At 47.8% G+C, this 27,008-nt stretch overlaps 1 long non-coding RNA gene across 5 annotated transcripts; it reads left to right on the top strand.

The window, feature by feature from the left end:
* The first annotated feature begins 115 nt into the window (after positions 1-115).
* Positions 116-22,692, top strand: LOC123461631. Of its 5 annotated transcripts, XR_006637759.1 has the most exons (9): positions 116-652; positions 987-1,130; positions 1,262-1,443; positions 1,545-1,690; positions 2,080-2,360; positions 2,452-2,588; positions 5,032-5,172; positions 5,355-5,506; positions 8,497-8,938. It is a non-coding gene; the product is annotated as an uncharacterized LOC123461631 (long non-coding RNA). The 5 variants fall into 5 exon arrangements; XR_006637758.1 differs by lacking the exons at positions 5,032-5,172; positions 5,355-5,506 and adding an exon at positions 22,357-22,692 and having other exon boundaries at positions 8,497-8,683; XR_006637757.1 differs by lacking the exons at positions 5,032-5,172; positions 5,355-5,506 and adding an exon at positions 9,537-10,121 and having other exon boundaries at positions 8,497-8,683.
* The last annotated feature ends 4,316 nt before the right edge of the window (positions 22,693-27,008 follow it).

Here is a 27,008-nt window from a genome sequence, read left to right as displayed (position 1 = left end):
ATTGTAAAATTAATTTGCATTTTTTTTCTGTCCTGTGGATTTTACTGCTTGATATAAATCCCCAGGCTGAAGTGCATTAGGCTTCACTAGGGGAGAAGCAGCGCGTTTTGTCAGAGGTCAGGACAGCTATGCGCTCAGATGCTAGTACAGGAATTGGGCTTTGCTCGGTGTGAAAGGGCGACGCATGGCAAGGAAGAGATTGTGTGTGTGTGTGTGTATATGTACGCGTGTGCGTGTATGTGTATGTATGCATGTGCGTGTGTACATGCGTGCGCGCAGATGGGCGCCAGCACACACGAAGCCTGCGAGAATTTTCCTAGGAGCCACAGTCCGTGTGGATCTCCAGTGAAGCTTCACACACGTCTCCATCTTCTCCATGAGCTGCTTATGGCCCCATCCCCATCAGCTTGGATCCTCAGAAAATCAAGCAACAGCTGTTGCAACCCTGGCCAAGCTCAGCTGAGCCGCTGAACTGCTTCCTCTGGGGCACTGGGGAACTTCTGAACACAGAAGTCTCTTCTCCAACAGCCAGGCCAGGAGCTGCTGATAAACCGCAGCACACGCCTGAGCCAGAGTTCCCACTGACAGTCTGCTGAACACTTAACTCTGTGCTAAGCACCATCTCTTTAAAATCTCTCCACAATCCTACAAGGTAGGTGCTGCTGTTATCCCCATTTTATAGACGAGAGAAACAAGACCTAGAGTTCCAAGGCTGCTAACTTCGCAGCACAAGGATGCAGCCTGTAACAAGTGTAGATGTAGCTATCAGTGGAAGGAGAAAATAATGTGTTTGCCTTGGGAAGCCACCCACGGTGGTCACAAAACCACTCCTATGCCTTGCCTTGACATAGCTGGAGAAAAAATAGTAAGAGAGGATGAGTTAGCGGTTTGAGCCTGATGGTTACGTGGGCTGCATGGTTGGGTACAAGTTAGTTTCTGTAACTCCTTGATAGTTCAACCAGTGTTGCTTCCCTCTGCTCTTGCAGTGGAGTTTTCTAGGTGGACAAGATGTGGAGCAGGTACATGTAAGCACCTGGCTCAGTTAAGTTCTGATGGTAACACACCCTGGACCCCTAGGAAAACACCAGCAGCTCCTGCTTTGGCTCTGCTTACGAGAATCCTGCTGTCAGGTTAGAATCAGCAAACGGGGGTTGTAAATTCCAAACATTTCATGGAAGCATTGTGTGGTTTGTATGATCAAAATCAGTGTGCTTATCTATTGTGTTTTAAGCCTGTTTATCTTTTCTTTTTTTTCTTCCAGCCTAAGGAAGATTCCCTCAATCAGAAGTTGGACAATGGTGGGAGCTTGAGACATAATTTCTTACCCACCCTACACATACAGTTTCCCCTTTTAATTTAGCCTGGGACATACTTGAATGGCCGTTTCCAATCTGAGCTTTTAGGTACAGCATTGTGAGTAAAACTGCTGCTTTTTCTTCCAAGGTAATTGGATCCTCTTTCTCACCTTCCGTTTCCCTCCAGGAAAGTCAAGGAGTTTTTAGGTCTTGGCTTCCTTGTGCGTGATTTTTATTATCATCCAACAGAAGAGAGCGACAATGACATTCAACATGGTGGTCAGGGCCTGCTTGTGCCCATGAACGGGTTCCTCCTTGTATCGATTTCACTTGGGTTTTCACTTGAAACACCAAAGGAATGTCCACACCTGGCTTTGAGCCATGGCAGGGGTCAGGTGAGCTGGATTTCTGTGCGGGAGCCTGTCATCCACCCAACAGTGCAGGGTGGCACCACCCTGCTTTGTCCAGTGTCTCCAGAGCGGGCAGGTGAGAGCCGATCTTAGGTGGTACTTGAACAGGTCTTCCCACTGAACACCATGGTGACAGAAAGTTATCTTCTAGCCCTTGGTCGTTCTCAGCACATGCGGGAGAAAATCTTTAGCTTTGCAGTCTGAAGTCTTCACTTATTTCCTGAGCTAAGGACCAATTATCATCCCTTAGTCTTGAGCATGTTTAAGGAAGCTGTGATTTGGAGGTAACCTTGTTTTACATCAGCTTTAAGTGTAGGGTAAAATTTCACTTAATAAATAGCTTTATGATTTTTTTTTTCTTTCCCACTTGCTAGTGTTTGTAGAGGTAGATGTGACAGAACTCACCGGCACAGCACGTGACCCTCCAAGGTTGGGACAAAGTGACCAAGGGGCCACTTGAGTCAGGCTGGCTTCTGCTGAGCTCAGCTCACTGCTGTCCCCTGGAAACCTGTGCTGAAACAAGATCACATCGGGATCAGAGCTATCTGTCTCCCCCTGACTTGACTGAATGGTCCCCTCAGTGTGCTCATCTGTAAAGTGGGTCTTATGAGCAGGTGGAGGGAAGAAAGCAGAGTTACTTCAACTTCCAAGCAGGGTGAGCAGTGTGATGGATAGACTTCCCCCCACACCCCAAGGCTCAGCTTCCTCACCTCCAGAACAAGTGACTTCTGTTTGCTTATTGCCAGGGCTCGAGAGGGAAAGGAAGGTGGAATAGAGTTTGCCCACTACAGCCTGCTGAGGATGTGCGCTTCTGAGGCCAGGCGATGGAGCGAACCCATGTGGTGGAGAAGTCGCAGCGGCCCCGTGAAGCTCAACGTCACGTGTGAGTTCTGCTCAGGCAGCCTGTCCTTGTCTGAGGCTGCAAATCCTTGGCAAGCGGAGGCAGGCTCTGAATTAAGCTTAATTAAAATTCACTCTTAATTAGGGCCATTACTTAAAATCAACTCTGTGTAATAAAGCTGTGTAATCATAATTAAGCCCCAGGAATGGAATTAGGAAGTGCAGAATGTGAAAGCCAAACACAGAGGGGCCTGGTGCTGGGGGCAGCGACAGAGGCTTCTAGAAGTAACAGGATGTTTAAATAACTCAGGACTAGCCAGCATGTGCTGAGAACCTCAGTGGCTGTCAAGATGGTGAGCTCCCCAGACAGGCTTGAGGTAAGGGGCCACGTTCTCAGGTGGTGTGACGGGGGTGGCTAGGACAGCCCAAGGCAGTGAGGCCATGTCCCTACCCTGTGGTGTCGTACGAACTAGGGATTTCCTAAACAAGCCCAGCTAACTGTTTTCCTGCTCGCGAGAAGATCAGCATAACCAAGGTCAATGGTGCCCGCTTGCCACACTGGAGGGGGCATGTATGTAAGTTTCTTAGTTGCTGCTGTCATAGCTGTGGTTATTTTTTTTTCTGTTTTATTTATTTATTTGAGAGGCACAGACAGAGAGAGAAAGAGGCAGAGAGAGAGAGAAAGAGAGAGAGAGAATGGGTGCGCCAGGGCCTCCAGCCACTGAAAACGAACTCCAGACGCGTGCGCCCCCTTGTTCATCTGGCTAACGTGGGACCTGGGGAACCGAGCCTTGAACCAGGGTCCTTAGGCTTCACAGGCAAGCACTTAACCACTAAGGCATCTCTCCAGCCCTGGCTGTTGATTTTTTAACTAAAGAAGAGAGGTGACAATGGATGACAGTCTTTCTCTTTGACACTAATCAGTCCCTTAAAAGTGGAAACATGGCTTTGGAATAAGAGGGCCCCTATTGGACTTCGGATGCCCCAAGTACAGGCCTAGGAGCCAAGGTAATGTTCATCTCTCCTTTTAGTGTGATGTGAGAATTATGATAATATTGAAATCTCAAAATTTGTTCTGACCAGGTGTGGTGACACATGTCTTAAGTCTCAGCACTGGGGGAAGCAGAGGTAGGAGGATTTCCATGAGTTCTAGACCAGCCTAGGATTACAGAGTGACTTCCAGTTCAGCCTGGGCTAGAGTGAAACCCTACCTCAAAAAAACAAAACAAAGCAAATTGTTCTGGGAATTATACACACAGCACACTTCTACAGCACAGTGTCTAACAGCAATTTTTTGTTGTCTTAATATATTCATTCTGTTATATATTGAATTAACTTATGTATCAATCACAGTTTAGGTTTATTATATATAAGGTAATCATGTTCATAACTATCATATAAGTAGACATGGTTACTTTTGCCAATTTATACACAAAGAATTGGAGGCTTAGAGTGGCTAAGTCACTCAGCTAGAGGTCACAAGGAAAGTAAGTGCAAATGCTGAGTCACACACATGATAGTTATTATTACAAAGACAGTATTGGTCTGTTTGGCTACTGACCATGGTCAGTAAGAGCTGTGGAGAACATGGGTCTAGAAGAAGCATATGCCTCCCAAAGGCGGTTGTTCATGCATGCCCACTCTGCAGGCCCAAGCCTAGGCATCCAACTCAGCCATAAAAAGAACAGGCATTTGGCCAGGCATGGTGGTGCACATCTTTAATCCTAGCACTTGGGAGGCTAAGATAGGAGGAACTGCTGTGAGTTCAAGACCAGCCTGGCACTATAGAGTAAGTTCCAGGTCAGCCTGAGCTAGAGTGAGACTCTACCTCAAAAACAGGGGGGCTGGAGAGATGGTTTAGCAGTTAAGGCCCTTGCCTGCAAAGCCAAATGACTTAGGTTCAGTTCCCCAGTACCCATATAAGCCAGATGTACAAGGTGGCATCTGGAGTACATTGGCAGAGGCTGAAGGCCCCGATGTGCCCATTCTCTCTCTCTCAAATAAATACAATAAATAAAAATAAGAATAGGCATTTGAGTTCAGAGTGAAAACACTGCTGGGAAGCTCCTTTTAGATCTGTGGCATAAGAGGGGAAGGAAAAGCATGGTGAGCTCCTTTGACTTTTCTTTTGTAAACTTGTTCACATAGCAGCAACCATAAGTGGGAAAGCAAGCAGGACACAGCCTGGCTGCCTCAGGTTGGGGCCTGGGCTAGCAGTCAAGCTTGTTGAATTTTGATGGAGGCCCTTTGCATACTTCTGCTTCCTGGGAGGCCATCCTGATGCAGAGGTGTGGGGCTGCAGGTGGAGTGCCTCCAATGAGGAAAGGCGGTTACTAGCAAGTACCCCCAGGACTCAGTCCTGAGCTTCAGAGGAGGAAGAATGTGGAAGGCAGGGGAGCTGGTGGTCAGCTCAGCTTCTCCAGGACCCCAGACACTTCACTCTGTCAGCGGTGGTCGTCACGTCACCTCCTCTCTGTCCCACACAGGGCTGTCCTGAAGCTTAAGCCTGTCTCTGGGAGGAGGCCCTTCCTGTGGAACTTGATACAAATGTGCCTGTAGGGTGACTTCATGAAGAGGCTCTGATCTGATGCGAACCCATCATAGAAAACCTCTCCTAGACTAAGCTGGTACCGCATGAGGGGTCAACTCCCTACGTGGCAAAGTGGGTGGCTTCCAGGGTGCCCACAGACCCCCGGATCCTGAACAGAGGAGGCCGCACGCAGTCTCTCTCCCAACGTGACCCCTTTGTCCTTCAACCCCAAGAGCATTTGTCTCTATTTACACTAAATAGAACCAGCTCCACTTGCAGATTCCTTTATTTTGGGCAAGCCAAGCTGGAGGTCCCCACAGCCGGTCCGAGCAGGCGGCTACCGTCCTGGTGATGGTCACGCGGAGGGCTCACCCAAGCCTGCTCCTCTGACAAAGTTTAGCAAACAGCTTATCTCCCACAAAACACGTGAGGTAATGTTTATGAAAGATCACCCTGTCCCCTTCACTGGGCTCTGGGGTTCTGGGTGACCAAACAGTGCTGTGGCGGCTGGGCTGTCCTCACCCACCCTGTTCTTTCCTCCAACTTGGCTTGGAAACCACCCTTGTTCCTTTTCTACAACAGGCCCCAGGAGAGCAAAGTTTTCTAGAACTGTTCGGATTTCCATCCCTCCATGTTTCAAGGTTCACTAGTGGGCGGACTGGGCCTTGTCTTTTCATGGGAGGAAACCAAGTCAGAGAGTAGCAAGAGATTTTGGCTAAAAGTTACAAAGTTGGTTTGTAGCTAGAGTGGAAAACCAAGGTCTCATCCATCATGCCCCCTCTGAATTATTCTGTGATGGCCATTCTTCTCGAGCACCCTGAGTTTGGGTTGACAAATAGGTACATAGATACACTGAAAAAGGAAGATAACTGGCCCGTGTCTGTAATGAGCCCTCCGGAAACCGAGTCAGGAGGATTGTGAGGTCCAGGACAGTCTGGGCAACATAACATGGCCCTATTTCAAATAAACAAAGGGACGGAAGGAAAGAGGCAAGCAGAGAGGGAGAAATAAGAGAGCTGGACAAGGGAATAGATAGGAGGCAAAGGTAACTGTGAAGATCGGTCAGTTCTGGAAGATTCATAAGAGACTGTCCATAGTGTATCTCTGCACTGAGAATAGACAATCTGGCATGTGTGGGGGAGACAGACAGAGACACATAGATCACCCTTACTTGTGCTTCTCTTTTGTTCCACCTAAACTGTTACATGCCAGTGCCACGGTATCTTTCCTAGCTCTCTGTCTCTGAGCATCCTTCCATAGGAGTGAGCAGGGCCACGCTGTGTAGAGATTTCGTGTGTGAGAGGAGGCACAGTCATTTTTAGCCTCAGATGCTGGCACACGCCTGTGCAGCTCAGACATACACTGACCAGTGCACGGTGGATTTTGGGGTCTGACTGCTGTGTAAGGCTGCCCAGTGGCCTCTACCAAGACTTCCTTTGTTGGCACCTCTAAGCACACATAGCAGATAGGAACCGGCCTGTTGCATGCTCAGCAGCCAGAAGAGTGAGGTGACTTTCGGTTCAGCCCACAAAGAATATCATGAAATCATAAAGAACCAGCCATGAATCTTCAATGTTCCATGAAAGTGATGGTTCGCAGTTAGAGTTCCTCAAAACGGGATATGGAGAAGTCAAATCAGAATATGTAAAATGTTATCAGTTAAATCTATGTAACTAACATTGCTGTTCTAATTTTTTCCTACTTCCCATATGTTAATATACTCTTTTTATTGTAAACATTTATAAGAATAGTCAAGAGTAATAGTATAAATCTTTGCACAGTGGGGATTGAGAGGAAATAAGGCAAAACGATACCTGTGGGTGGAAGGATTATACTTTTTCCTTCACTTATTTATCTACTTATTTACATATTTATTATTTTTTTCTTTTTGAGATAAAGTCTCACTATGTAGTTGTGGGTGGCCTCAGACTTAAAGCACCCCCTGTCTGAGTCCCCAATCACAGGGATCACAAGCATGTGTCACCACACCCAGCTCCCTTCCCATCTTTAAAGCTTCTGAATTTTCTGCATTTTTATGTTTATCTTTATGCCAAGGCATCCTTCTTTAAGGTGTTTTATTGATATTTTTGTATATTTTATTTATTGATCTTTTTGAGAGAGAGATAATGAGGCTAATAGAGAGATAGACAATGGGTGCACCAGGGCCTGTAGCCACTGTAAACTCCAGACACATGCGTCCCCTTGTGCATCTGGTTTACATGGGTACTGGAACCTGGGTCTTTTGGCTTCACGGACAAGTGCCTTAACAGCTAAGCCATCTCTCCAGCCCACAGCTGGCTTTATATATGGAGAGGGAAAATAGTTAGTCGCTTAAAAGCCACAGCTTCCAGCTCTGCAAGGCCCTTTCTGGACAATCAGTTGGTATTTCATGAGCCTCTCAGATGTGCACATCGGTGGGCACTGGGCATGGGGTGGGGTGAGGAATACATGGCTGTCAGCATGGGTCACAGTGTAGCTTGGGAGGTGAGACCCTTTGTCATGCAAGCTGCAGGACTCATCCTAGAGTTTTCAAGAGTAATAATAATGACAATATGGACACACATTTGACTTGAAAAACACCTCACCGGAGGAGAAGCTCACTTCATTCCTTATCTGTGCCCGCTCAGCTGGCTTTCCTGTGAAGAGAAGCTGGCTCTTAGTGTCACCGTGAGGGTTAAATGATACTTGTGCATAAAGGGTGGAAAATCCATCACCAGCATGAGCCATGTGGTCCACATCGGGTCCCAGGTTGTGGGGCCAATTCTCTGCAAGCCAGGCCTTCCCAGCTGTGTAGAGATGGGACTTGGGCACATATTTCTTCACTGAAAATCCATGATTTTTGTCCCAACCGGACACTGTATGTACCCTCATTGCTTAATTGAAATTTGTTCTAAATATCAACCTATGGTCTGGCCAGAAACAACAGCTGGGTTTTCATTTAAGGATCAGAGGAGAAATAAATCTACTTCAAATAACATACGAAGAACACAGACCTTTTTCCTCATGTAGCACGCTGCAAGTTTGTCTGCGGTTCCATGATGTCTCCTAGTTTGGAACCATCGTTGGTGCCACACAGCATCACGTGTCTCCTCACTGTGGGGAGATGATGGCTTACTTTGACTGTAGGGTAGAAGGTCATGAACAGACCACAGGAGAAAGCATGAGTTAGGGGTCATTTGTTGGAAAGAAACACAAAGGCACTGCAACAAATACCAAGAGCCATAGGGTAGCACTGGATGCCTGGGGAAAACGGAGTCAAAAGCAATGGCAAGTCCAGCAAGAGAACACAGAAACAAACAAACAAACAAAAGAGTCAGAGGGAAATTCTATTTACTGATGTCCAATATCATTCAGTAATGTTACCTCAAGGGAAAGAATATTGATATTAATAGTTTTTTCTGTGCCCCTTGGGTCTTTTTAGCAATCTGCTTCAACTCGCCTGTAGTCTGTCTCCCCTCACCTCACCTTGCTTCATGGTGAACGCAGGAGTCTAGAGAACGGAGCACAAGGACAATGCTCGAACAGTGAAGAAATGCACCAGAATGGAGCAGAGGCCATGTACCGTCGTCAGGGAAGAGATGAGGCAAGGTGATGGCTGATGGGGACAGGTAAGCAGGAAAGGCTTTCCCAGAGGAGCAGAGAGTTGAGGGCAGTGTCCTGGCGGGTCTGACAGAGTCGCTTTCTCAAGCACGTATGTGTGGTCTGCAGTGAGGCATGAGAATGCTCTGTGTGCCTGAACCATCGGTGGGTATAGAAAAAATGCTGAGGGCTGGAGAGATGGCTTAGCAGTTAAGCGCTTGTCTGTGAAGCCTAAGGACCCCGGTTCGAGGTTCGGTTCCCCAGGTCCCATGTTAGCCAGATGCACAAGGGGGCGCACGCGTCTGGAGTTCGTTTGCAGAGGCTGGAAGCCCTGGCGCGCCCATTCTCTCTCTCTCCCTCTATCTGTCTTGCTCTCTGTGTCTGTCACTCTCAAATAAATAAATAAAAAATGAACAAAAAATATTTTTTAAAAAAAAGAAAGAAAAAATGCTGAGACAAGTTTTCTATGCAGGGGAGAGAGCGCCTGAGAGGCTCAGGGACCTGTGACCCAGGAGCTGATTTCTTGTGTGCTCAGAGGTCAGGGTCTGTAGTTAGCAACATGGAGGTACAGGCTTCTAATCTCTGCACTGTGCCTTCGATTTGGGGAGAAGAATTAAATTGCTCTAAAGTTGTCATTTGTCAGGTGACTGTAGAAAAGCACATCCTAACATGATGTATCCATCCATCTATCCGTCTATTTATCCACCCATCATCATCTATGTTTGTCAATTATTCTCTTATCCATTTATTTTTCATGCATTTATTATTGATCCATCATCCACCCATCTATCCATCCACCTATCCATTCTTTCTTTTTTTCTGTCACTCATTCAGAAAGTTCTTTGCATTCCCTCCTATTCAGGGCTGTTGAAATTTCTCTAGGGGCTGCACAGGTCAGTAAGAATGGGCTTGAAGCTCATGAACCTTCCACCTGGCGGAGGGAGAAGTGAGCACTAATCCCAGAACTGAGCTGGTCATCCACAAGTCCTCAAACTTCAATGGACTTCTGATTCTCTCAGGAAAAATGCCGGCTCTTATCCAGGACTGATCATAGCTACATGGTTTCCTCCTATCATCTCAAGCCTCTAACTTGCCTTTTAGCATCTCTCCTCTGCTCCAGACACATGTATTTTCTTTCAGAGATCCTTACCAAAGTCCTTTCAACCTTTCAACAGACTCTTAGCACGTGCTGTCCTGCTTGGTTCATCTTCTACCTGGTCCATAGGTACTGTAACCTGGTCCATATATGCATTAACATCAGATGTATGATACTTCCTTGGGAAAGCTTTCTCAGTTTACTTGAACAAACCAAGTCCCTCTTATATCCTCATGCTCCATGTAATGTCCCTCTTAGCTCTTATTCCCATCACAATTATGTCACATTTATTTATGAAATAACTTATTTTTCTCCTCTAGACTAAAAACTCCACAAAGAGCAAATATTGTGTTGTCTTAGGCAATAAACTTTATTGAAGCATAACTTATGTATAATAAACACATTCATTTCAATGTGTGCTGCCAAATTTTTATAAAACTTACACGTGGGGGTTGGGAAGATTGCTCAGTGGTTAAAGGTGCCTGTTAACGAAGCCCACTGGCCCAGGTTCAATTCTCCAGCCACCTACATAATGCTGGAAAGGTATCTGTTTGCAGTAGTAAGAGACCCTGGCTTAGATATACACACATACACATGTGCAATTAAGTCAATTAAATAACTTATACACGAGTGTAACCACCCCTACCACAATCACTCATTTACCCATCTGCCCTAAAGTTCCAGTGGGCCTCATAGTCATTCTTGTTTTTCTTGCAAGCAACTACTGGTCTAACTTCTTCCTGGCAGATCAGATTATCTTGCCCATAGCTTGATGTCATTGCAATCAGCTGGTCAGCATGCTTGTGTGTGTGTGTGTGTATGTGTGTTCCCATTCATCACAGTGTTTCTGAGAACCATCCACGTGTGCACTAGAGCACGCACGTTTACGTTACTGACCAGTACTGTTCACATTGGCTCCATGAAGTTCCACCGGCTATGCAGGCAGCCACCAGCATCCTGAGGGCATGAGTCACATTTCCTGATACTTGGCATGTCCCTTAGGTGCATAGGTGGCTTTGGAAGTGACATAACCCATCTTCCCTGACACAGGGCATACACATGACCACTCTGTTCCCACCCCCAAAGGTCATCTCAATCCATGAACCTCCCCTCTTTCCCCCCAAAGGCTACACTTCTGACCCAGGAAGCTGAGCGCACTGGGCTCCCTTCAGAGCCACTCTGATGCCTCCCAGAGCCACGCACAACTTCTGGGCCTGCCTTGGCAATGAAGCCATGCGGCTGGTGATGGAGATCAAATTCCTTCAACACGGTGAACTTGGTCTTCCTTGCCTGTTGAATTCCTCTCAGGAACTCACAAAGTGAGTTCATGTATGTGAGAGGGCCGTATGAAGTAGAAAATACAATATTGCATAATGATAGCAGACCCACCATTTAATTACAGCTCCTTGTGGATTAATCTGCCCATGTTACTTAAGATTTCTGTATTTGTCAAGGGAGCTTCTAACTAGATTTCCTCAAGGTGCCTTCTATCTTGAAACTTGCTGAACATGGGGAAGCAGCATATCTGGCAAAAAAAATTGGGTTGACATTTTAGAGAATGACTAGCTTCTTCAAATATTCTATTTTCGATACAGGAAGTCAGTTACAGTGTCTAGACTAAGCCTGAGTGTTCACAATGGTTGGTTCGGATCTGTAGCTATTTCTAAGCCCATTAGGGAGTGTGGCAGAGTTCTTGACTTCTTGGTGTGCTGACAGGGGCTCTGATGCATGCCCGTTACTGGCGTGGTCTTTGACAGGAATAACTGTGCTCTCGTTGCTTAGGAGCAGAAACAGCATTCTTTTTTTTTTTTTTCCAAGCCAGTAGTTTAGTTAAAGCTGCCTCCATGTGGGTTCTGTTAGTCAGCAGCAGAGCATTCCTGCGGACCTACTACATGTGGTAGATATGTAAGATGTATTGTCCCTGTCATCTGATAAAGGTAGTGACTCCCATTTGTAGATAAAGAAATGGGCTCATCCCTTGGGGCTAGACATGTGCCATCAGTTAGTTAGTGGTCAGGTTGGAAGAAGAAGCCTTGGTCCTTTCCACCGTGCTGGGGTCTGGTGAGGCACAGAGATGGTTCAGTATAGCCAGCTGGACAGAGCGATAGCTTCCTGGTTGAAATGTGCAAAAGTCAAGAAGCCAGGAACTTACTGCATTCAACTCTCTGCCTTTACCCATGAGCAGATAGAGGTCTGCAGACCTCGTGACCTGACCAGGTGGCAGCCAGCTGGCCACGAAGCTGGAACTGTTACCCAGACTTCCTGATTCCCAGATTAGACAGTTTGCCTCTGCCGCACGCCAAGGTCAGAGTGGGGACTGTTGTCAAAAACAAGGAAGTAGCGAATTAGGAACAGCTATTTCCACATCACCTGTCTCCAGCGCTCAGGGCTGTGAGTAAAGGACAGTGGATTTCTGGGAACGGTCAGTGGAGACCATTTCCTAATTTCTGTCTTAAAATAGCATAATGCATGTTCTTTCCCTGTGACCTCTTGCAGACTCAAGGGCAACTTTAGGATGGTGCTTTCTTGAGATCCTTGGAGAGATGGCTCAGGGGATAAGAATGCTCCTATCCAAGCATGAGGGCCTAAGGCTGCTGAGTTCAATACCCGAGCAGCCAGGTGAACATCTGGGAATGACCATGCATATCTTGTAACCCCAGTCCCACGTGAAACACAAGATGGAGAGTCAGTGGGGCTTGTGAAAATGGAAAGCTCTGGAATCAATGGAGACTCTCTCAAGGAGACATGTAGATAAGCAGTGGAGCAGGACACCCAGTGTTCTCCTTGGGCCTCCACATGCCCACAATAGGCTCATGCATCCCACACACACGTGCACACACTACACACATCACACACACACACACACACACACACACACACACACACACACACAGTACATGTACAATATTTTAAGAAGACCCTAGGAAGCCCTCACTCATGGTGAATAGCAGTTCCCATCCTGAAATTTTCCCACTTTTGCTCCCAATGGAGTAAGGCCACAGTAGTGCATGCATCTGGAATTCATTTGCAGTGGCTAAAGGCACTGACCTACCCATTTGCTCTCTCCCTCTACTCTCCTTGCAAATTAATAAAAATAAATGTTAAAGGCCGGGAGTGGTGGCGCATGCCTTTAATCCCAGCACTTGGGAGGCAGAGGTAGGAGGATCACTGAGAGTTTGAGGCCACCCTGAAACAACATAGTGAATTCCAGGTCAGCCTGAGCTACAGTGAGACCCTACCTCGAAAAACCACAAATAAATAAATTAAATGTTTAAAAAAATTCAGAGAAGACATTGTCTGGTGTCTGGAAGTCAGCAAGTCATCAGTGTTTGGTACCTGACAGACGCAAGCACCCTTGCAAGAGTGCTCTAGGAGTGCCTTGGACGATAAGCCTGAAACAGCCCACTTTAGCATCGCCCAGGCTCTGGGCTGTCCTGTGACTGGGCTCTGGATCAGGGAATCTTTGTCAGCAGCCCATGTCCCGAGTAACGGTCTGTGGGTCACTGCTTCCCGTGTCATAGTCTGAGTAGAAGTGCCCCAAATGTCCTGCTGGCAGTGGCTGGGAAAAGTTGACACACAGGGCAAATGAAGGCAACTAAGAGCTGAGGAGGGGTGAAAAAGAAACAGGGCACAGACAGGAGAGGGGTGCAGAGATACCAGTGGAAAGTACACTGAATTAATCCAGGCAGATCACAGTGGTGGGTGAAGGACAAGAGGCTGGTGTCCCATGCACCTAGCATGCAGCCTAGCTCTCCTCTTTACGAGTGTATAATTTTGGGGCAGCTCACTACATCTCAGTGAGCCTCAATTTTCCCAACTGTAAAATGGGGACACTACTAGTTCCTCCATCAGAAGTTTGTCTATGGAGAGGATTTAATGAGGTGATATGTGCAAAGCATAGTGCCCAGCTCAATTAAACATAAATCATGATGCTTCTTATTGTCTCCTGGTGGTCAGCAACCTCTAAAGGTTGTGTATGGGGACACTGTCATGATTCCCATTTTACAGGGAGAGAAGTCGGGGAAGCAGCTGAACAACTCCAACGTGAGGATTCCCCCCCTCATACCCCATTACCACGCAGGTGCACTGTGGTGGGTTCTGAATACCAGTGGGCAAGTGGTACCAAGGGCCGGAGCAGAGTCTTCCTGGTCTTTTGATGGCCTTTCCTTGAGGACTGCCTGTCCCAGACTAGACTTTCCATTCCCAGCTTCTGCACAGCCAACACAGGTCTCACGGCCACACTGCTGTGGCAGACAGCCTCAAGGGGGCAGCATGAGCCTTGGAAACCCAGGCTGGCTGTGTGGGCTGAGGCTGAGCAGGCTGCAAGAGGCAAGTGGGAGGGAGGCACCACACCGCCAAGCTGGCTGATTGGGCACATGCTGCCTGCCTTAAGGCCTGGCTGGACTTAGAGGACAGAATAAGCAGTGTGCCATTGCAATGGTATATGTGTCCTGCCTTCCCCATTATTTCTATTCTGACTGGGACAAGAAACACGGGGGAATCCTCTGCCCTCTAGAGAGGACAGTGCACCCTGGGGTGGGGAGGGCAAGGGTGGCATGCTAGATGGCCAGTGGCCAAGACAACATTCCCCAAGCAACTTAGAACCCTGCAGAGCCCAAAGAGTATGTATTAGGATTCTGTTCAGACCCCTCTAGCTTCTGTCCACCATGTACTTAGCCCTGGCCGAAGGTCCAGAGGATTTTTGGTAGGTTCTATGCTGGTGACAGAAAAATCTCAGCAGAAGAGTGGAAGGGAAGAAAGTACACTTTACTGATATCTCCTTGCCAAGCCCTGAGCTACGTGTTCCATAAATGTCATCCGATACACGCCCCACATACATTCCTTAGCTGTTGTTAATAATGAGGGACTGGACTGAGACTTCAAGAGGTGAAACGACCTACCTAAGGACACATGAACAGTCAGTATCTGAGGCAGGCTCAGAGCTCAGGGCTTTCTTGTTCTTCTATAGCCCAAGAATTTTTACTCTCCAAGGAACTAGCCTGGACTGGAAAAGGCAGTCAACCAAGTCAAGCTCAGCCAAGGATGCCCCTTGCTTTAAAAAAAAAAAAATTATTTATTTATTTGAGAAAGAGAAAGAGAGAGAGGGGGAGAGAGAAGGGGCATGCCAGTGCCTCTAAGTACTGCAAACAAACTCCAGACGCATGCTCCACTTTGTGCATCTGGCTAATTTGGGTTCTAGGGAATTGAACCTGGGTCCTTAGGCTTTGCAGGCAAGCGCCCTAACCACTGAGCTATCTCCCCTTGCTTTTAAGAGAGATGTTTGTCTTGAGCCTTTACCTTGGGGACTGGGTTAGATGGAATATTGTAGCACTGATTTTTAACATCTGCAAGCACCGACCAAGCTCTGGAGCAGGGCAGCTGGGCAGGAAGGTAACTGGGAGTGAGGAAAGAAGGGCTCTGGGGTTGAGGCCCAGATTCTCCATGTGGACAGGACCAATGGACCACGCCAGGCTCTGGCTTCTCGCTTTAGCAATTCAGACGCTGCCCGTTGCCATGATGTCTCTCCTTGCCAGCCCACCAGTTACGTGCCTGCCTCGGTTTCCTTGCTACTCAAGTTAGTTGTTCAAATGACCATGAGCCAGAGGTTCTTTTCAGGTCCAACGACCCTGAACTTCTGGAAGAACTCTTCCTCTCTGGTTTGTGGGTTCCATGGGGTGAGAAATGTTACTGCAAGTCAGTGCCCTGACTGGCACTTTTGCCACCCATGATTTCAGTGAGTTTGTCCTGCTGGACCCCACCACTCAACTGCAAAGCAATTGCTTGCAACGAATTGGAAAAAGAAGGAGCATTCCCCACTTCTTTCAGAGACCTAGATAGTGGGGCAGGGAGGGGCAGGGGGGTTTCTTTTTTGCATTCAATTAAAGGTAACATTAGCCAGAAAGTACAGAGAATGGTTATAGTGAGAATAAGAGGCAGTACCATTAGTAACAGCAGCCATATGCACAGAGGTGGCCTTTTGGGCTTCTCCACTACCCTGACAGCAGACACTGTTTCCTTTTGAAACCTTTCTGGGTCTCCCCCACACACACCGCCCCTCCGTAGACATCTTCTGTGTATGGCTAGACCCATAGCAACAGCTATCAGCTGGTGATGGTGCAGGATCCTTCAGCTGAGGCCTCAGAATGCCTCAGTTTAGGTGTGTGTTTTCCTCTTTGGAAGCTTCTGTGTCCCTCTCTGCATGATGACTATTCTCCACCCCTGCCCACCGCCCCCCCCCCAATATCAGGGTGAATGGTGAATGGTGGTGTCCCATCCACAGGTGAGACCATCTGTGGATGTGCTGTTCCTAGCATGAAGTCAGTGTGGCCCGCTCTACTCCCCTCGGGTCTTCAAACTCTCTAGAATGCTGTGCTGTCAACAAATCCCTGCCTCAAATCAGGGCACCAGCAGTCCTTTCACCCTGACCAGCAGTTACACTTCTGGGATGGTGACCAGGACCATGAAGACCGTTGAGGAGCTGCGCCCACAGGCGGCATTCAGCGCAGTGGTTGTGTGGTGAAGAGGGCACCGGGAAAGCACAAGACTCGCGTAGATCCCGAGAAAGAAGCAAAGCCTCAATCAACCATGGCACTGCAGTGCTGGATTCGGCAGTTGTAAACAATGGTGAGTTTTATGCAATGGGAAGATGGCCATGACATGTTCACGTGAAAAATGAATACAGAGGGATATGTATAGAAATGACACATCTGTAGTCCCAGCACTCAGGAAGCAGAGAAAAGAGAATCCCAGGCTGAGGCTAGCCTGGGCTACACAGCCAAGTCCTGTCTGGAAGAGGGAGAGGAGAAGAAGAGAAATAGGCACCGTGCAGTTCTTTAAAGTCAACTATCTGCTCCCCATCCGATGTAGCAACATACATACGTCTCCCTGACCCAAGGAGAGCTGTGGAATCACAACTCCGGCTGTCAGCGTTGCTTTCCTGCGGGTGAAAACAGAAGAGACCCAAAGGGCTGAAAAGGAGATTTAGGAGTCTACCTAATTGATTTGTGTTTGTCTCGGAATTGTTTACTTTTCCCTAATCACTTGTTTCGCTTCCCCTCAGTTCCCCTCGCGCCAATGGAATCAAGTTCTCAGAAGGCCACTGCACCACACAGCTCTCAGGGAATGACAGGAGGGGGTGAATGAAGGCTGGTAATCCCACTATTTGCAATCCACCCTTAGGAGACAAGAGATGTTTTCATGTTCCACATTCTCTAAACATATGCAAATGCCCCTGCCTGGGGGCAGAAAGAGTCTACACTGTCACCGGTCTTTAATCTGGAGTTTGTCAGCCTCTCACAGATCAGAGAGAAAGAGAGAGAGAGTCTTGAGGGGAAATGGAGAGAAAGTATCAGGTCAGAGGCAGCACACTGGTGTTACACAAACACACTCACACTACACTCTCACACTCAACTTCAATGCATGCACAAAGATTCTTGCAAGGCATCTACCCACCTCATTTCATGATCAAGAACACTAAGGGCTTTTGACCATCTAGCCCAAAGTTCAAACCCCAGAGCTGAGCCCAAATGCAAATACAGGCCATCTGACTCCAAGACAGTGGGCAGGTCCTAAAGTTCCCTGACTCATGGAAAAAGTTGCTTAAAACCGTTCTAAGGATAGAGGAGCAACGGCAGCTACTGGGTTTGGAGTGCTGGGTGCATCTTAACATTGTTAAGTACCGTAAACGAATATTTCAATTCATCCACGTGAGGCCCCAGTGACCCAAACCCTTATTAAATCTTTTTTATAGGTGAAGAAACCGAGCCACAAAGAGGATAAGGACTTTGCAGGAAACAAACTCAGAAAGCAGAGGGAAGAAGACGGAAGCCTCCAGAGTGCTCGTCCAAGGCACAGGACTCACGGCACTCACTGCACTGATGCTGGCACTGGAACCCAGGCCTCTGAATGCCCAAGCCAACAATGCCAGACTCCTGGCACGCATTAAAAATAAACAAACACACGCAGAAGGAAGTTCTCTGTCCCCTGGTTTGTCTTGACCAACTTAATGTGGCTTCCAGGATGACTTCGCGTGCCTCTGGATCATCGGAGGACATTAGGGGCAGAGGGTCCTCTTGGACTTCCTACCGCAACTACCCACAATTCAAGCCCTGCATAGCCAGACCTGACACCACTTGCCTCAAGGGCGACCAGATAAATTCTCCTAAGACGGTGTTCAAGACAAGGCCATTCTCATTTGCCTCACACAGTATATGCCAGAATTCAACCATTTTCTTCCCAGTAGAATGATATGAAATTTCTTCCAGTCACCTGGAGCATTATTTGCTATTTTAGGACTTTTTGACGTAGGGCCTTGACCTCACTCTGTGATGCCAGGCTGTCCTCAAACACAGCAATCCTCCTACCTCTACTTCCTAAGTGCTAGGATTAAAGGCATGAGCCACCACACCCAAATTTAACTATTTTTAATTAAACTTAAATACAACAATTTATCCCCGCCCCCTTTTTTTTTCAAGACAGGGTCTTGCTCTAGCCTGGGCTGACCTGGAATTCACGGTGCAGTCTCAGGGTGGCCTAGAACTCAGAGAAGTCCTCTTATCTCTGCCTCCCAGGTGTTGGGATTAAAGGTGTGCACCACCACGCCCAGCTCCACAAGTTGTTCTTAATTGAAAATCCATATCCCAGCTATAAATTTTGGGGAAACAGCATGACTCGCTATAAACTGGTTCCAACATACTGAAGAGAGCATAGCAGATGAAAAATACTCCTATATAGCCATACGTAGCAACTTCCAGAAGTATGAATTGACAAGGCTTGGCTTCCAGAGAGACCCAGAGGCAATGAGCCACCAGACTTTGTTCTAACCCAGATGGCCACCAATCATAATTGGGAGATGTGACCCAGAGCACGGGTTTCCTCCCAACAGCCAAAAGTTATCCAAATAGCTGCCAACCTTGAGGCTCATCCAGTCTCATAAGTCTAGGGATGGCTGGCCCAACATCCAACTGCAATCCCTCAGGGGGCTATTTTGAGAGTCCCGAGAGAAAAGAGGTTCATTTAAGGAAGTGACATATTACCTTTGGTGACAGACTTATCACCGAGAAAGGCAGAGGAACTAGGGGAAATACACTTCATCTTTTCCATCATTTGATATATTTTACTGAGAAAATACTCACACAGCACTACTATTTCCCAAGACAGTCTGACACTCAGCACTCTCTCTTGCCAGGGGCACGGTACCCTGTTTGGGTATTTGGGAGAGAGTTCAAGGGTGGCCATTCCCCTCAGCCTGGCAGGGGTGGTCCTCTTGGGATAGGAAAAGGCTTGGGTTCCAGTCCCATCAGTGGTGGGGGGACAGTGCTGATTCTGAATCCAGGCTCTTGTTCCCTGGTGATCTTTGGTACAGATAGGAGCTTTGTGAGGATCACATACCATAAGGAAGAGACGCCAAGAAGCCCAAGATGGTGTACTAGGAACCCCGCCCTTACCCACTAATGGCTGTGTGGATCTCTGGCTGTCAGTTGGTAGCTCAAGGTTGGGCAAATTATTTCTTCTGTTCTTAGGCCCTTCAATAGCAAATTGAGGATGGGATTCTATCTGACGTTCCCAACAACAGGGCCCAATGGCCAAAACCAATCTTAAGACTAGTTTCTATAGTTCGCGTAGTAATTTGTGATTAGCCACTAACCTTTAAAAATCAGGAGACTGAGCCAGGCCTGATGGTGTACACACCTTTAATCCCAGCATTTGGGAGGCAGAGGTAGGAAGATCACCATGAGTTCAAGGCCACCCTGAGACTACATAGTTAATTCCAGGTCAGCCTGGACCAGAGACAGACGCTACCTCAATAAAACAACAACAATAACAACAACAACAAAAAAATCAGAAGACTGATTACACACAGATGTCCAGTTTCATGCATTTCTCAAAGTATCTACAAGTCTGACACTCCTGGGCCCTCACGGTGATGTTCACTGGGAGCTGGGTATAGCTGCTTCCTGAAAGACAGGACTAAACTATGTGGGCTTCTCAGCCATTAGGTTTTGGTGTGTTGCAATATTCATAATAACTGTATTACTTATTTATTTTTATTTTTTACTGACAACTTCCATGATTGTAAACAATATCCCATGGTAATGTCCTCCCTCCCCCCACTTTCCCCTTTGAAACTCCACTCTCCATCATATCCCCTCCCCCTCTCAATCAGTCTCTCTTTTATTTTGATGTCATGATATTTTCCTCCTATTGTGATGGTCTTGTGTAGGTAGTGTCAGGCACTGTGAGGTCCTGGATATCCAGGCCATTTTGTGTCTAGAGGAGCATGTTGTAAGAAGTCCTACCCTTCCTTTGGCTCTTACATTGTTTCTGCCACCTCTTCTGCAATAGACCCTGAGTCTTGGAAGGTATGATAGAGATATTTCAATGCTGAGTACTCCTCAGCACCATGGTGCCTTCTGAGTCATCCCAAGATCACCGCGGTCTGAAATGAGAAGATTCTCTAACCAAAAATGAGAGTAGCATTAATATATGGGTATGAACATTAAGAGGAGTACATATTGGGAAGTTTGATGAGCATAGTATATACACTTAGCCAGACGGCAGCAGACATTATAGCCCTAGGGCTCATGACTACCCCTGTTATATGTTTTTAGTATCAGGGATGTATTCCCTCCCATATGGCAGACCTCCAGTCAAATTAGAGGGTGGGTGGTTTCCCCCCTAACAGATATGCTGCCATTGCACCCATTAGCTCATTTGGCATGTCTGGCCAAATATAAGGCATACAATGTCCACTGTTAGGTATCTTCACTGGTGATCTCTCTCTCTCCCATTGAACTGTATGCAGCATGGCTTTTTCCTTCTTTCTGTCAGCTGTTCTACATAGAGGAGGTTTTTAGCTCAGCTCCAGCAGGATTTCTCGGTGACCTTGCAGCCCAAGTATGTGGAGTCTTTAGCAATATGATCTGACCATCTATTCCTGGTGGGAAACCAAGGGCCTCGGCAATGGCCTGTAATGTATTGGGGGTATCAGGGACCTCCCTGACCAACAGCTCACTGGAAGGTATCCCATCCCTGGCACTGAAAATTTTCTAGTAACAGTCTATGGTCTCTGAGTGTTCCATTGTCCGAAAAAGTAGGTTTCCATATGACTTATTTTTATCCTCTTAGATTTTGATTAGCCTTCCCTCCACCTCTTCCTCTGACCTCACTTAGGCCTTTTCACTCCCATTAATCTGTTCTTCTACTTACATGTTGTATATATGTAAATAGTTTCATTTTAATTTAATGTATTTATTTATTTGCAAGGAGAGAGAGAGTGGGCACATCAGGGCCTCTAGCCACTGCAAATGAACTCCAGAGACATGCACCATTTTGTGCGTCTGGCGTTATGTGGGTACTGGGGAATTGAACCAGGGTCATTAGGCATTGCAGGCAAGTGCCTTAACTGCTGAGCCGCCTCTGCAGCCCAATAGCTGCATTTTAGCAATGAGAACACGGAGGCATAGAGAAGTTAAATAATTAGCCCCGGGTCACACCATGTGAATGGGAGAGCCAGGACTAAGGCGTAGGCTGTCTCTTGGCCAGGAAGCCATGCATGGTACCGGGGTCCGGGGAGACAGAGGTGAAGGCAGAGCAACTCCCCACCCCCCAGTGTTTTCTCTGTGCTGAGAGATGTGGGTTAACTCTGCCTTGTCTCACTTACCCTACATTGAGGCTGCCAGGATGGAATGAGTGAGAGCTTGCTGGGGGTGGACCAAAGTTTATGCCCCCTTCTCATGACAATCTGTAAGGACCTTGACAGCAGCCTGAAAACCAGACTGCCTCCAGTTGGCCTCAGTGACCCCCAGGGCTCAGGAGGAGCCCTGCACTTGCTCTGTGTTTTGGCTTGGTAGAGGCGCATGCCACCCTCTACAGTCACTCCAGCCCTCCTGTTTACCCTCAAAACAGTCAAGTGCTCTACACTATCATTTAGAGGCCAGGGGGCGGCTGCCACAAGGCACCAGGCAGTCCAGGCCTGTTTAAGCTGTCCTGGGACCTGCTGCCTGCACGCGCCCAGAACCCATTTGCCTGAGAGTTAATGGGCCCATGCCACTGCAAGGTGCAGACACGAGCAGTCTGGGAGGCAGCCAGGCAAGGGGCGGGGTGTGGTGTGATAAGGGAGGGTTGCTGGCCTCTGCCTGACTCAGCTGTTGTTGAATCCTATGACCTTGAGACCCTGGTCTCAATGCCTCAGTTTCCCAATCAGTATCTGCTCTTCAGGAACTCATGACTCAGAAGATTGTGGTAGAGCCATCTATGGTGTTGGAGGTGCGTTATGATGGTGAGATTCTAACAATCACTGTATCGCTGTGATGTGAGATTCCAAATGTACTCTATGCACTCCTTCCGAAGTAGACACCCGCCTTTGAACGAAGACATTGACATTGCAGGGTTACATATTTTCACAGGAGTGTGGTAAATTGTGACTGTTCAGCTCAATCTATTGTTAGAGCATACCTGTATAATTTGAAACCTCCCTCACTAGACCCTTAGCCTTGAGACAGGGTCCTGGATGAATTGTCTTTATTGTCACTGCTTCTTCGTGCCAGTAGGTCCCCAGAGGTGTAGACTCAATCAAGCCATTCATAGGTAAACTCTCTTACGCAGGTCCCTGAAGCCTAAAACCTAGCATTCAAGCACATCCTTCGTAATAGAGGACATCCAAATGCCCGACATCCTGGAAGCCTGGATCCACCTTGTTCCAAGGACAAACGTTGGAGTTCGGCAGGGAAGAGGACCAAGCAAATGACACTAATCAAGACAAGAAGCAAGACTGGGGCATGTAGCTCAGGGTAGATCACCGGCCTAACCCCAGGTTCAGTCTCCAGCACAGAGGAAGGTCTGGATTCTCTCCACCACTCCCCCTTGTCTTCTCCCCAGGATTGTACAGCCATGAACCCCAACTTCCTCTGCTTCCTTCTTCCAAGTGCTCCTGCTTCAGTAGAGTACCCCCCTAAAATGTAAGTGATCCAGGCCTGGCTATGTGGCCTTGGGCAAGTCCTTTCTCCTCTCTGAGCTCCATGTTCCTATTGGTGGGATGAAGGAAGGGAACAGAAGGCTGAGGACGTGCTCCCCAGCTCTGGCTGTCTGAGTCTGTCCTAGTTTGTTTCTGCATAGTCTATGTGATGGACTCTCACATTTAAATGAATTTTATCATGACAGTTTTCTGAGGCCCTCAAAGAGAATGTTTCAAGAAGACTAGAGACCTAATACTAATAAGAATACAAATAGCAGACCAAAAAAAAGAAAAAAAAAAAAAAGCTATTGTCTATTGAACATGCAATGTCCCCTGGCTGAGTGAGGTGCGTGCTGACAGCACCCTTTGAGATGGGCACGATGTGTCCCATTGAGACGTGTGGACACTGAGACCTGCAGAGGTAAAAATTGATTGTCTAGGTCATGCTGCAAACAACTGGCAGAACCGGTGTTCAAAGTTAGGCTCTGCTAGATTCCAGAGCACGTGGCATATGACTTTTTATTCTTTTAGCTTTTTGTTTTGTTTTTGCTCTAGCCCAACCTGGAATTCACTATGCAGTCTCAGGCTGGCCTCAAACTCATAGTGATCCTCCTACCCTCCCCCCCTTCCCCGAGTGCTGGGATTAAAAGTGTGCACCACTCTGCCAAGGAGAGAGAAAGAGAGAGAGAGAGAGAGAGAGAGAGAGAATGGGTACACCAGGGTCTCTAGCCACTGCAAACAACTCCAGAAGCACTTTGTGCATCTTGTTTTATTTATGTGGGTACTAGGGAATCAAACTTGGGTCATTAGGCTTTATGGGCAAGCACCTTAACGGCTAAGCCATCTCTCCGGCCCTACTTTAATTTTTTTCTTTTCCTTTTAGCGGGGGAAGAGGATCTCACTAAGTAGCACAAGCTAGCCTAGAGCTCATGATCCTCCAGCCTCGGCGTTCCCCATGCTGAGATCACAGACACGTAGTACTATACTTTATCCATCATGTGATCCTGATGAGGAAGTCAGCCCTCACTCTAGACCTCAGTGCAAAGCAGCACATTTCTGTTTTTCCAAGGGGTCTTCAAACCATGACTGCTGAGTCAGAATCCATGAGGCCACCAGAAAAGTGATATTAACTTCTTCCAGAGAAGGAACCTGAGGCACCACAGTAGGGTTAGTAGGGACATGCATCAAAGGAAGACCAGCAGAAAAGGCAAATCTTAATAGTTTGGGGGGTACTGTGGTTTGGGGTAAGTGCTTACTAAATTCACGAGCAGAGACGAATGCTTTAGTTCTGTACTCTCACCAGGTCACGGGGTACACAGAAGACACTTGAGATCTCATGATGCCACAAATTCTCTGTGGAGGTGTGTCATGTTGAGACTTGACAGGGGCTCAGATCCACCGCTTTCAAGAACTTGAGACCCTCAATTCCCACCTCAGCCAGAGAAGGGTAACAAGGAGCCAGGGGAACACCTACGACGCAGCCCAGGCCCAGACTCACGACACGTCAAGGTGTCCTTCTCAGGCTTAGGAAGGCTGGTGCTAGGATGGTATTCTGTTTGCTTGTTTTTGAGACTGGGTCTTGCCTCGTGCTTGTTCTGGCTTCAAATTCACAATCCTCAGCCACTGAAGTGCTAGGATGGTGGGCAGGCACGGGCTACCATGCCTGGCTTAGGATGATTTTATCTTTGATTCAAATAATAAAAAAACTGACCAGAAGTGACTCAGTTCTGAACCATGCTGTTAGGGTTGCAATGTAGTGGCTTAGCTTCCAGCAGCCCAGATACCGCAGGTCAACATCCACCAAGTGAAGGATGTTTCCTTCCGTGAATGGATCACATGCCCAAGTGCGGGAGGCTGGGGGGAGGGGTGGGGAAGGAACGGACCTGCTCTTCCCAGGTTCTCTGATGGCAGTGGGCTTTACCTGCACAGACTAAGTCCTTCCAGCCACAGGAGAGAGCGGTCGTTAGGTGAATAGCCACTAGCACCAGCCGCAACGAGCAGAGAGCCTATTGCCTGTGCTTCCCCTCTCAAGGAGTTCTGAAGCTGTCTGCCTGGTGGGGTCTCTGATAATCCTACCAAGGGAAGCCCCTATTGGGGCCCCCTTCCTTCCCCTCACCAGACTGCTCACTTCGTCCTTCTGCCTGATCCCAGGAGCGTGCAGAAACTCTCACTACAAACACCGCAGCATCCGCAGCGCACTGGTCCTACGCTGAGCACCTCATCTATTGATTGCCTCAGTGATCCTCCCTGTCGTCCCCATTTTACCAATCAGGAAGCTGAGGTTTGGAGAAGAGAAGGAATTTGCCCAAGGCCACACATAGGAAAAGGGAGGAAAGAGGAGCTGGAACTCAGTCCCTCAGGATACTAAAGTCTCTTAGCTCTCTTAGAAGCTATGATTAGGGCTGGAGAGATGGCTTAGCGGTTAAGCGCTTGCCTGTGAAGCCTAAGGACCCCGGTTCGAGGCTCGGTTCCCCAGGTCCCACGTTAGCCAGATGCACAAGGGGGTGCACGTGTCTGGAGTTTGTTTGCAGAGGCTGGAAGCCCTGGCGCGCCCATTCTCTCTCTCTCCCTCTATCTGTCTTTCTCTCTGTGTCTGTCGCTCTCAAATAAATAAATAAAAAATTAAAAAAAGAAGAAGCCTTGATTAAATCATCCTGACTGAAAAGTCCTGGACTCAGGCTGGAGAGACGGCTCAGTGGTTAAGGTGCTTGCCTGCAAAGCCAAAGGATCCAGGTCCAGTACCCTACTACCCACATGAAGTCAGATGCACAAGGGGACACATATGTCTGGACATCGTTTGCAGTGGCTAGAGGCCCTGGTATGCCCATTCTCTCTCTCTCACACACACACACACACAAACACACACCTCTCTCTCTCTCTCTCTCTCTCTCTCTCTCTCTCTCTCTCTCTCTCTTTCTCTCTCTCTCTCACACACACACAAACACACACATCCCTCTCTATCTCTCTGCTCACAAAAAAATATTTTATAAAGTCCTGAGCTCCAGTTCTAGAACCCATGAACTAGAGCCGTGATTTCATTCTGCTCACATCTCCCTGGCTTACAACAAGGCAGACGCCGCTTTTCTTCCCCACCTAATCTGGCCTCAGCTGACCCCTTATCTGGGCTCTGTCCCCCGGCTGGCTCCATTGCTCCTACCAGTTACCTTCTTGGCATGTGTATGTTGGTGGGGGGGGGGTAGCATACTAGAGTCCCATCTGTCCGCCCCTTTCTGGCATGGTTCTCTCCAGGTAACTGAGACACAAAATTGCTCTGAGCCCCCACCCTGCCCCTGGCAAGCCTCCGAGGGTGCATGGGCAATCAGGTCTGATCTTGGGAATCGATGATGTGGAAAATCCAGAGGAACAAATCCTGTTGGCTCTGGGCAGGTGCAGCTGTCATTGTCCCCAGCTCCAAGTTCTGGCTGGCTGGCCCCCTTCTGGGCCTCAGACCTAAGCTGAAAGGGTGAGGAGGAGAACAAGGGATCTGGTGATGTGTGTGTGCACTTTGGCTGGATGTGGCCACACTGGCCCCAGCAGCCTCTCTGCTAGAACAAACCTGTTCCCCACCCTGGAAAGAAAACCCCCTGACAGACTGAAATTACATAGGCCAAATAAACATGGTTATGATTATTGTGCATTTTTTTCCCCAAATAAAGGTCATTGCTCCATCCGAGGGAGCAGGGCCTTGCTGTTGGAGAAGTGGCCACTCCTATTGTTAGTTCCTATACAAAAATTCTGGCTCAGAAGTGGGCTGTCAAATACGTAGCCAGTGATGTGCTTTTTCTTATCTATCTCACCCTATACATCCCCTTGGCTGGATCTGAAGCATTCCAGTAGAAAGAACTTCCTTTGAAAGTGGGGAGACATATTAGAACAGAAAGCTGGTCACCCCTAAAATATTTTTGAGCCTCTGCAATAGACACAGGCTTTTCAACTTGGATCATAAGTGGGTGCCTCTCTCCATCCATCTTTGCGTCTATCCATCCACTTATCTAACCACTCAACAAATATGTACTGGGTACTGACCAAGTATACCTCCTCTGCCAGACGTGGAGAACAATGCAGGGCCTGAGCCCACCTGCCTGGACAGAACTTAGGGTGAGGGAAGAAGGCAGACAGGTTAGGCTGTAGTCATGGTGAGGGGCTAGGGCTTGGATAGAAGGTCACTCCAAGAGTTTTGGGTGCCCACTCCCGGCTTAGGAGTAGAGGGTTACTTTCAGGAAATAGCCAAAGAAGCGAGTGACCAGATTTGCATTTGGTGGTCACCCTGAACTTGAAGGAGTAGAGTTGGAGGAGGAAGAGG

The sequence above is a fragment of the Jaculus jaculus genome, chromosome 6 (assembly GCF_020740685.1).
Source record: "Jaculus jaculus isolate mJacJac1 chromosome 6, mJacJac1.mat.Y.cur, whole genome shotgun sequence".
NCBI lineage: Eukaryota > Metazoa > Chordata > Mammalia > Rodentia > Dipodidae > Jaculus > Jaculus jaculus.
Note: the sequence above shows the minus strand (reverse complement) of the source record. Positions and strands in the feature narration are given on the sequence as shown.